This window comes from Triticum urartu, chromosome 3A, assembly GCF_056163025.1.
Source record: "Triticum urartu cultivar PI428250 chromosome 3A, HENAU_Tu73, whole genome shotgun sequence".
Lineage (NCBI taxonomy): Eukaryota > Viridiplantae > Streptophyta > Magnoliopsida > Poales > Poaceae > Triticum > Triticum urartu.
Window position 1 is genome coordinate 52,009,219 of NC_141875.1, and position 12,801 is coordinate 52,022,019.

Here is a 12,801-nt window from a genome sequence, read left to right on the forward strand (position 1 = left end):
CGGCCAAACAACAAGAAAGACACGTTCCAGGCGTGAAGAAATTCCGAGTAATCAGTTACTCGATGTAGGACCAGCTCCAAATCACTCCAAAAAAATTGCTATAAGGCGAGTTTAACGCTCCTCCATGGACCCGTTTGAGCTCATTTCACTCGGACACCATGCCATCTCGAATCCGTCAAGGAAACACACGGAGATAAGATCGCCGGGTGACCAGAGGGAGTTCATAAGTGCCTCCGTAACACTCGACTCATCTGGGAATTCACCTCGACTCGACCCGCTCAACCTCGACCGATTCGGGGGCTAATGACGAGGACATGTATTGGGGGTAGGGTAACAGGCCTGACCTAAAGGCCCTACCCATGGACACCGTATACTTTGTACCGGGCCCCTGGGCCAGATCGCCGTCCAGATGTACCGCAACTTGAAAGTCACTCGGACGGCAACAACCACTCGGAGCATGGCACTTCACTCGACGAGCTCATTCCACTCGGCTGTGTAACTCACTCAGATATGCAAAGACCAATAGTCAGCATGACGGTTTTGTAGTGGGCAGGCATTATGGCATTGATGCTCCACCGTGTAACATAAGGGGTGAGGGGCTGGCGCACTCTATATAAGCCACCCCCACCACAAGACTAGGGGGTTTTCATTCTTCTCTCTCTTTCTCACCATTAGTCTCAGGACATAGCTCAGACATGGAGATCGGCTCTCCCCCCCTCTCTCAAACACACATTGTAATCTCCGGATACATACTCAGATAAAACAAAGCCTCTCGGAGCATGAGACGTAGGGTTGTCATCTCCACCGTGAGAGGCCCGAACTCGCTAAAACCACCGTGTCACCTATTTGCATCTCGATAGATCATGCTCCTTTATCCTACCCCTCTCTTATTGTCGGAATCGTTCCCACGACACATATAACCCCCGATTCGTGGGATCTTGTCCCCTCGTGCTGAGACAAGATGTTTTCTGTGAAACATTTTTTCTGAAAAATTCCGGAAGGTCCCAGAACATTTCCGACACCCTCTAAAATTATTCTGGGCATGATCCGAAACATTTCCGGTGTGGTGATTTTTATCAGCGAAAAGCAACAACGGCGGTTACGGCAGCTCCGGAACATTTTTGGTTTTTCTCTATGAAAATTCGCAGAAGTTCCCAGACCAATTCTGGGGCCCTCTAAGAATTTCCAGGCGAGTGCCGAAACCATTTTGACCTAATAATATATTCCGAAACAACTTTTCAGTTTTACCGAAACTCTTTCGGTGTTCTCTCTCTGGAACTCTTCCGTTGTCTTCGAAACTTTTCCGGTGACTTTCTCTGAGACTCCCTGTCTAGTATTCAGCAGATAGATGACCCTTAAGCGTTTGACCCTATAGGTTCGGTGAAGTATAGACATGACCTGGAACCCCTTCCGATCAATGATCAACATCGGAGCCGTGGACACCCATATTGACCCCTATACCCACACGAATGAAATATTCGAGTGAACCTCCAGTTGATGTGAGCTATTCCTGTTGCTTCGTGATATGTCACAAATACCCGAGGTGAGATTTATTGCATTCCCGTGGGCCAACACTTTGTCCACCATGAAAGTTACCTCATTACCGTTTCTGTTCTCTTTTCTCATTTCCGTGTTCCGGCATCCCAGTGATCAAATCACAAGGTGTCTGGCCAGACGATGATGGATACCGTTACACCGAGAGGGCCCGAGTATATCTCTCCATCGTCGGAGGAGCAAATCCCAATCTTGAGCTATCTCATTACTTGCCATACTTTTCCGTGAACCCTTAAGCCACCGTAATAGCCACCCAGTTACGGATGACGTTTAACAAACCCCAAAGTTCACGAAGCAAGTACGAAGAAACTCGATACTCTCATGGTCTAAGGAATTATGCAAACATTAACTTCCCTGTGTTATTAACCATTAACTTGTGACGAAAGTATCTCATAGCATAACATCATATTGGGTCGATTCAACACATGTGTTCTACTAACAATTGTGCCCTCAAAATCGCCGGCATAGTCATGCCCATGATCAGGAAAACAAGATCATCATGCAATACTTGAGCCAGTCATAGAGGCTTGACTAGGTATACATTTTACCATTTATTATCCCACACGTGCACATGAGTTTCCCTCCAAGCCTCGTTTTATTTGCAGACTCGAGAATCATTGCAGTTATAGCATGGAACATAAGCCTTCATTACAAACCAGGAGATACAAAATAACTGTTATTACTGCCTATAGGGCATATCTCCTACATCTACCTATAAAGAGAGCAAAATAATGTATGGAAGGGAAATGAATGCTCCCTATGGTAGCTTGTGTGATTTCCCTAGATTCCCCCGCAGTGATACTAGCAAGAAAGTCTTTATAATCAGATTTGCGAGGTTCACTAACATTGCCCCACTGCGGGAGTTTACAAGCAGTATTAAAATCTTCTAGGTCCATGGTATATGATTTATCATAAAGATCAAATAAAACAGTGTGAGAATTGCGCGAGGATGTAAATTTAAACCTCCTCACAAGGGAATTAGTTAGGTAGTGGTACTGTAGGCACTTATCCGACATGAAGTCCTCAAGATCAGCATTACGCACATACGCGTCAAATTCATCCTTGATGCCTGCCTGGACCATAAACTCCTTTGATGGCCATTCACAAGGCCGCACTTGAGCTTCCCTCGGTGGTTTATCATCCGGCTCACGTATCGCAAGCCTTGGTCCTTGCTTCCTTGAGGAACCACCTTGGTACATTTTTCTATGCATTTTTCTTTCTCTGAAAAATTTCTGAAATTTTAGTGACTCAAAATAAAAGTGAACCAAACTCAACAAGATTGATAGCAACTACTCCCACAAGTGCCTAGAGGCTATATCATGCATTAAAACTACTTTTGACCATATAAATTTGACATGCAAGCTCAAGAACAGGGTCACCTTAGTAGCAAAAATTTGCAATAAATAAAGCACTAGAATAAAAACTAATTGGACCATTGGAGGAGTCACATACCGAAGAACAATCCCCCAAAATAGTTTTGTGAATGGAGCTTTGAGCAAAGACATCGAAAATGGCAGCAAGATGAGCTAGAAGACGGGTTTGAGCTATGGGAGGATTTTTTTCTCGAGGAAGACGAAGTGAGTGGGTGCCGGAATAAGTGGAGGGGTCCACATGGGGCCCATGAGGCAGGGGGCGTGCACCAGGGGGTGGGCGCGCCCTATGCCCTCATGGCCAAATGGTGGGCCCCCCTGGTGTGTTCTTAGTGCCAGAAATTCTTAAATATTCTACAAAAAATCATATTACATTTTCAAGACGTTTGGAGAACTTTCATTTTTGGAGTATTTTTATTGCAAGGATAATTCAGAAAACAGACAAAAAATACTAATTTTGCTTTATTTAATCTAAATAACAGAAAGTAAAAGGAGGGTACAGAGAGTTGTGCTTTCTAACTTCATCCATCTCATGCTCATCAAAAGGAATCCACTAATAAGGTTGATCAAGTCTTGTTTAAAAAACTCTTTCCGAATAACATGAAATCGGAGAATTTTCGAATAACACTAGGTTACCTCAACGGGGATATGCATGTCTCCAACAATAAGAATATCACATTTCTTATTGACAGTAGGAAGAGGGAATTCAAAACTTCCAATAGTAATCGTTGAAATTTTTCCAATAGAATTGATACTGTGAACTTGAGGTTGTTTCCTCGGAAAGTGTACCGTATGCTCACTACCATTAATATGAAAGGTGGCATTGCCTTTGTTGGAATCAATAACAGCCCCTGCTGTATTCAAAAAGGGTCTACCAAGGATAATCGACATACTATCGTCCTCGGGAATATCAAGAATAACAAAGTCTGCTAAAATAGTAACGTTTGCAACCACAACAGGCACATCCTGACAGATACCGACAGGTATAGCAATTGATTTATCGGCCATTTGCAAAGATATTTTAGGAGGCGTCAACTTATTCAGATCAAGTCTACGATATAAAACAGAGAGGCATAACACTAACACCGGCTCCAACATCACATAAAGCAGTTTTAACATAGTTTCTTTTAATGGAGCATGGTATAGTTGGTACTCCGGGATCTCCTAGTTTCTTTGGTATTCCACCTTTAAAAGTATAATTGGCAAGCATGGTGGAAATTTCAGCTTCTGGTATCTTTCTTTTATTTGTAACAATATCTTTCATATACTTAGCATAAGGATTCATTTTAAGCATATCAATCAAATGCATTCGCAAAAAGATGGGTATAATCATTTCAGCAAAGCACTCAAAATCCTCATCATCCTTTTTCTTGGATGGTTAGGAGGAAAAGGCATGGGTTTCTGAACCCGTGGTTCTCTTTCTTTACCATGCTTCCTAGCAATGAAGTCTCTCTTAACATAACGTTGATTCTTTGATTGTGGGTTATCAAGATCAACAGCAGGTTCAATCTCTACATCATTGTTATTGCTAGGTTGAGCATCAATATGAACATCATCATTAACATTATCACTAGGTTCATGTTCATTACCAGATTGTGTTTCAGCATCAGAAATAGAAATATCATTGGGATTCTCAGGTGTGTCAACAACAGGTTCACTAGAAGCATGCAAAGTCCTATCATTTTTCTTTTTCTTCTTCTTAGAAGGACTAGGTGCATCAACATTAGTTCTATGAGAATCTTGCTCAACTCTCTTAGGGTGGCCCTCAGGATACAAAGGTTCCTGAGTCATTTTACCCCGTCTAGTCATAACTCTAACAGCATTATCATTTTTCTTATTATTTAATTCATTGAGCAAATCATCTTGAGCTTTAAGCACTTGTTCTACCTGAGTAGTAACCATAGAAGCATATTTACTAATAAGTTTAAGGTCACCTTTAACTCTAGATGTATAATCACTCAAGAGTTCAACCATATAAGCATTACATTTCGACTGTCTACCAACATAAGCATTGAAGTTTTCTTGTTTAATAATAAAATTATCAAACTCATCCAAGCATTGGCTAGCAGACCTATTACGAGGAATATCACCTTCATCAAATCTATAGAGTGAATTTACCTTTACTGCCTATGTCGGGTTATTAATACTATGTATTTCTTCAATAGGTGGTAAATTCTTAACATCTTCAGCTTTACTACCCTTTTCTTTCATAGATTTCTTTGCCTCTTGCACATCTTCAGGACTGAGAAATAGAATACCCCTTTTCTTCGGAGTTGGCTTAGGAGTTGGTTCGGGAAATGTCCAATCATTATCATTACTCAATATATTATTCCATAGCAATTCAGCATGCTCAACAGTTCTTTCCCTGAAAACACAACCAACACAACTATCCAGGTGGTCTCTGGAAGCATCGGTTAGTCCATTATAAAAGATATAAAGTATTTCATTTTTCTTGAGAGGATGATCAGGCAAAGCATTAAGTAATCGGAGAAGCCTCCCCCAAGCTTGTGGGAGACTATCTTCTTCAATTTGTACAAAATTATATATTTCCCTTAAGGCAACTTGTTTCTTATGAGCGGGAAATATTTAGCAGAGAAGTAATAAATCATATCATGGGGACTACGCACACAACCAGGAGCAAGAGAATTAAACCATGTTTTTGCATCACCCTTTAATGAGAACGGAAATAACTTAAGGATATAGTAGTAACAAATTTTCTCCTCATGAGTGAATAGGGTGGCTATATCATTCAATTTAGTAAGATGTTCCACAACAGTTTCAGATTCATAGCCATAAAAAGGACCAGTTTCAACCAAAGTAATTAACTCAGGATCAACAGAGAAATCACAATCCTTATCAGAAATAGAGATAGGTGAAGTAGCAAAAGCAGGGTCATATTTCATTCTAGCATTCAAAGACTTTTCTTTCAGCTTAGCTAATAGTTTCTTAAGATCATATCTATCTTTGCAAGCAAAAAGGTCTCTAGCAGTTTCTTCATCCATAACATAACCCTCAGGCACATTAGGCAATTCATATCTAGGGGAGAATCTTCATCATCACTTTCATCAATATTATCTGTTTCAATAATTTCATTCTCTCTAACCCTACCAAGTGGTTCATCAAGAAATTCACCTAATGGCACAGTATTGTCAAGCATAGAAGTAGTTTCATCATAAGCATCATGCATAGCAGAAGTGGCATCATCAATAACATGCGACATATCAGAATCAATAACAGGTGTAGGTGTCGCAAATTTACTCATAACAGAAGGTGAATCAAGTGCACAGCTAGATGGCAGTTCCTTACCTCCCCTCGTAGTTGAGGGGAAAATCTTGGTTCTTTCATCTTTCAAGCTCCTCATAATGATCAACAGATATAAATCCCAAGTGACTCAAAGAATAGAGTTATGCTCCCCGGCAACGGCGCCAGAAAATAGTCTTGATAACCCACAAGTATAGGGGATCGCAACAGTTTTCGAGGATAGAGTATTCAACCCAAATTTATTGATTTGACACAAGGGGAGCCAAAGAATATTATCAAGTATTAGCAGTTGAGTTGTCAATTCAACCATACCTGAAAGACTTAATATCTGCAGCAAAGTATTTAGTAGCAAAGTAGTATGGAAGTAACGGTAATGGTGGCAAAAGTAACAGTAGCAGTTTTTGTAGGAATCGTAACACTGGCAACGGATAAGTAACTAAGCAAAGATCAATATATGAAAAGCTCGTAGGCAATGGATCAATGATGGATAATTATGTCGGATGCGATTCCTCATGCAACAGTTATAACATAGGGTGACATAGAACTAGCTCCAGTTCATCAATGTAATGTAGGCATGTATTCCGAATATAGTCATACGTGCTTATGGAAAAGAACTTGCATGACATCTTTTGTCCTACCCTCCCGTGGCAGCGGGGTCCTATTGGAAACTAAGGGATATTAAGGCCTCCTTTTAATAGAGTACCGGACCAAAGCATTAACACTTAGTGAATACATGAACTCCTCAAACTACGGTCATCACCAGGAGTGGTCTCGATTATTGTCACTTCGGGGTTGCCGGATCATAACACATAGTAGGTGACTATTGACTTGCAAGATAGGATCAATAACTCACATATATTCATGAAAACATAATAGGTTCATATATGAAATCATGGCACTCGGGCCCTAGTGACAAGCATTAAGCATAGCAAAGTCATAGTAACATCAATCTTAGAACATAATGGATACTAGGGATCAAACCCTAACAAAACTAACTCGATTACATGGTAAATCTCATCCAACCCATCACTGTCCAGCAAGCCTACGATGAGATTACTCATGCACGGCGGTGAGCATCATGAAATTGGTGATGGAGGATGGTTGATGATGAAGATGGAGATGGCGACGGATTCCCCTCTCCGGAGCCCCGAGCGGACTCTACATCAGCCCTCCCGAGGAAGATTAGGGCTTGGCGGTGGCTCCGTATCGTAAAACACGATGAATCCTTCTCTCTGATTTTTCCTCCCCGAAAGTGAATATATGGAGTTGGGGTTGAGGTCGGTGGAGTCCCAGGGGGGCCACGAGGCAGGGTGGCGCGCCCTGCACCCTCGTGGACAGGGTGTGGGCCCCTTGATGCCGATTTTTCGCCAGTATTTTTCATTAATTCCGAAATGTGTCTTCGTGGATTTTTAGGTCATTCCGAGAACTTTTATTTCTGCACAAAAATAACACCATGGCAGTTCTGCTGAAAACAGCATCAGTCCGGATTAGTTCCATTCAAATCATGCAAGTTAGAGTCCAAAACAAGTGCAAAAGTGTTTGGAAAGTAGATATGTTGGAGACGTATCAAACAGCCACCATACCTACCTATTATGGTATTTCCATAGCCATTCTGAGATATATTGCCATGCAACTTTCCACCCTTCCGTTTATTATGACACGCTCCATCATTGTCATATTGCCTTGCATGATCATGCAGTTGACACCGTATTTGTGGCAAAGCCACCATTCATAATTCTTTCATACATGTCACTCTTGATTCATTGCACATCCCGGTACACCGCCGGAGGCATTCATATAGAGTCATATTTTGTTCTAAGTATTGCGTTGTAATTCTTAAGTTGTAAGTAAATAAAAGTGTGATGATCATCATTGTTAGAGCATTGTCCCATGTGAGGAAAGGATGATGGAGACTATGATTCCCCCATAAGTCGGGATGAGACTCTGGACGAAAAATAAAAAATGAGGCCAAAAAAATGAAGGCCCGAACAAAAAACAAAAAAATGAGAGAAAAAGAGAGAAGGGACAATGCTACTATCATTTTTCCACACTTGTGCTTCAAAGTAGCACCATGATCTTCATGATATAGAGTCTCTTATTTTGTCACTTTCATATACTAGTGGGAATTTTCGTTATATAACTTGGCTTGTATATTCCAATGATGGGCTTCCTCAAATTGCCCTAGGACTTCATGAGCAAGCAAGTTGGATGCACACCCACTTAGTTTTTTTGAGCTTTCATACACTTATAGCTCTAGTGCATCCGTTGCATGGCAATCCCTACTCACTCACATTGATATCTATTGATGGGCATCTCCATAGCCCGTTGATACGCCTAGTTGATGTGAGACTATCTTCTCCTTTTTTTCTTCTCCACAACCACCATTCTATTCCACCTATAGTGCTATGTCCATGGCTCATGCTCATGTATTGCGTGAATATTGAAAAAGTTTGAGAACATCAAAAGTATGAAAAATTGCTTGGCTTGTTATCGGGGTTGTGCATGATTAAATATTTTGTGTGATGAATATAGAGCATAGCCATACTATATGATTTTGTAGGGATAGCTTTCTTTGGCAATGTTATTTTAAGAAGACATGATTGCTTTTTTAGTATGCTTGAAGTATTATTGTTTTTATGTCAATATTAAACTTTTGTCTTGAATCTTTCGAATCTGAACATTCATGCCATAATAAAGAAAAATACATTGATAATTATGTTAGGTAGCATTCCACATCGAAAATTCTGTTTTTATCATTTACCTACTCCAGGACGAGCATGAATTAAGCTTGAGGATGATTGATACGTCTCCAACGTATCTATAATTTTTGATTGTTCCATGCTATTATATTATCTGTTTTGGATGTTTAATGGGCTTTAATATTCTCTTTTATATTATTTTTGGGACTAACCTATTAACCGGAGGCCTAGTGCCAGTTTCTGTTTTTTTTGCCTATTTTAGAGTTTTGCAGAAAAGGAATACCAAACGGAGTCCAAACGGAATGAAACCTTCGCGATGATCTTTCTTGGACCGAAAGCAATCCACAAGACTTGGAGTCGAAGTCTGGAACTCCAGGAGGAAGCCACGAGGTAGGAGGGCGCACCCAGGGGGTAGGCGCGCCCCCACCCTCATGGGCCCCTCGTAGCTCCACCGACGTATTTCTTTCGCCTATATATACTCTTATACCCTAGAAACATAAGGGGAATCCACGAAACCACTTTTCCACTACTGCAACCTTCTGTACCCCTGAGATCCCATCTTGGGGCCTTTTCCGGCAATCTGCCGGAGGGGGAATCGATCACGGAGGGCTTCTACATCAACACCATTGCCTCTCTGATGAAGCGTGAGTAGTTTACCACAGACCTTTGGGTCCATAGTTATTAGCTAGATGGCTTCATCTCTCTCTTTCATTCTCAATACAAAGTTCTCCTCGATGTTCTTGGAGATCTATTCGATGTAATACTCTTTTGCGGTGTGTTTGTCGAGATCTGATGAATTGTGGATTTATGAACAAGATTATCTATGGATATTATTTGGTTCTTCTCTGAATTCTTATATGCAAGATTTGATATCTTTGCAAGTCTCTTCGAATTATCGGTTTAGTTTGGCACACTAGATTTATCTTTCTTGCAATGGGAGAAGTGCTTAGCTTTGGGTTCAATCTTGTGTCGTCCTTTCCCAGTGACAGTAGGGGCAGCAAGGCACGTATTGTATTGTTGCCATCGAGGATAAAAAGACGAGGTTTATATCATAATGCTTGAGTTTATCGCTCTACATCATGTCATCTTGCTTAATGCGTTACTCCGTTCTTATGAACTTAATACTCTAGATGCATGTTGGATAGCGGTCGATGTGTGGAGTAATAGTAGTAGATGCAGAATTGTTTCGGTCTACTTGACACGGACGTGATGCCTATATTCATGATCATTACCTTAGATATCTTCATAATTATACGCTTTTCTATCAATTGCTCGGCAGTAATTTGTTCAGCCACCGTAATACATGCTATCATGAGAGAAGCCACTAGTGAAACCTATGGCCCCCGGGTCTCTTTCCTATTATATCACATCTCTTTTATTTACATCGCATCTCGTTTACTATTTTGCAATCTTTACTTTCCAATCTATACAACAAAAATACCAAAAATATTTACTTCACTATCTCTATTAGATCTCACTTTTGAGAGTGACCGTGAAGGGATTGACAACCCCTTTACCGCGTTGGTTGCAAGGTTTTTGATTGTTTGTGCAGGTACTAGGTGACTTGTGCGTTGTCTCCTATTGTATTGATACCTTGGTTCTCAAAACTGAGGGAAATACTTATGCTACTTTGCTGCATCACCCTTTCCTCTTCAAGGGAAAACCAACGCATGCTCAAGAGGTAGCATGGTGCTACTTTGAAGCACAAGTGTGGCAAAAGGATAGTAACATTGTCCCTTCTCTCTTTTTGTCTCATTTTTTGGCCTTTTTGATTGTATTCCTTATGAGTGGCGGTCGGGGACGAGCGATGGTCTTTTCCTACCAATCTATCCCCTAGGAGCATGCGTGTAGTACTTTGTTTCGATAACTAATAAGATGTTTGCAATAAGTATGTGAGTTCTTTATGAATAATGTTGAGTCCATGGATTATACGCACTCTCACCTTTCCCCCATTGCTAGCCTCTCTAGTACCGCGCAACCTTCGCCGGTACCATACACCCACCATATACCTTCCCCAAAACAGACACTATACCTACATATCATGGCATTTCCATAGCCATTCTGAGATATATTGCCATGCAACTTTCCACCGTTTCATTTATTATGACACGCTCCATCATTGTCATATTGCTATGCATGATCACGTAGTTGACATCGTATTTGTGGCAAAGCCAACGTTCATCATATTTTTTTATACATGTCGCTCTTGATTCATTGCACATCTCGGTACACCGCAGGAGGCATTCACATAGAGTCATATTTTGTTCTAGTATCGAGTTGTAAGTAAATAAAAGTGTGATGACCTTCATTATTAGAGCATTGACTCATGTGAGGAAATAAAAAAAAGAGAAGGCCCAAAAAAATGAGAGAAAAAGAGAGAAGGGACAATGTTACTATCCTTTTGCCACACTTGTGCTTCAAAGTAGCACCATGATCTTCATGATAGAGAGTCTCCTATATTGTCACTTTCATATACTAGTGGGAATTTTTCATTATCGAACTTGGCTTGTATATTCCAATGATGGCCTTCCTCAAAATTCCCTAGGTCTTCAGGAGCAAGCAAGTTGGATGCACACCCACTTAGTTTTCTTTTTTGAGCTTTCATAAACTTATAGCTCTAGTGCATCCGTTGCATGGCAATCCCTAATCACTCACATTGATATCTATTGATGGGCATCTCCATAGCCCGTTGATACGCCTAGTTGATGTGAGACTATCTCCTTATTTTTTGTCTTGGCCACAACCATCTTCTATTCCACCTATAGTGCTATGTCCATGGCTCACGCTCATGTATTGCACGAAAGTTGAAAAAGTTTGAGAACGTCAAAAGTATGAAACAATTGCTTGGCTTGTCATCGGGGTTGTGCATGATTTGAATATTTTGTGTGATAAAGATGGAGCATAGCCAGACTATATGATTTTGTAGGGATAAGCTTTCTTTGGCCATGTTATTTTGAGAAGACATAATTATTTTGTTAGTATGCTTGAAGTATTATTGTTTTTATGTCAATATTAAACTTTTATTTCGAATGATATAGATCTGAACATTCATGCCACAATAAAGAGAATTACATGGATAAATATGTTAGGTAGCATTCCACATCAAAAATTTTGTTTTTATCATTTACCTGCTCGAGGACAAGCAAGAATTAAGCTTGGGGATGCCTGATACGTCTCCAGCGTATCTATAATTTTTTATTGTTCCATGCTATTATATTATCTGTTTTGGATGTTTTATATGCATTAATATGCTATTTTATATGATTTTTGGGACTAACCTATTAACCTAGAGCCCAGTGCCAGTTCCTGTTTTTTCCTTGTTTTAGAGTTTCGCAGAAAAGGAATACCAAACGGAGTCCAAACGGAATGAAACTTTTGCGATGATTTTTCTTGGACAGAAGACATCCAGAGGGCTTGGAATGCACGTCAGGAAAGCCATGAGGCGGCCAAAAGGTCGGAGGGCACGCCTAGGGGGGTAAGGCGTGCCCCCACCCTTGTGGGCCCCTCGTGACTGCACTGACCTATTTCTTCCGCCTATATATTCTCAAATATCCCAAAACCTACTAGGGGAGCCACGAAACCACTTTTCCACCACCGCAACCTTCTGTGCCCGTGAGATCCCATATAGGGGCCTTTTCCGGCATCCTGCCAGAGGGGGATTCGATCACGGGGGGCTTCTACATCAACACCACTACCTCTCCGATGAAGCGTGAGTAGTTTACCACAGACCTACGGGTCCATAGCTAGTAGCTAGATGGCTTCTTCTCTCTCTTTGATTCTCAATACCATGTTCTCCTCAATGTTCTTGGAGATCTATTCAATGTAATATTTTTTTTGCGGTGTGTTTGCCGAGATCCGATGAATTGTGGATTTATGACCATCTTATCTATGAATATTATTTGAATCTCCTCTGAATT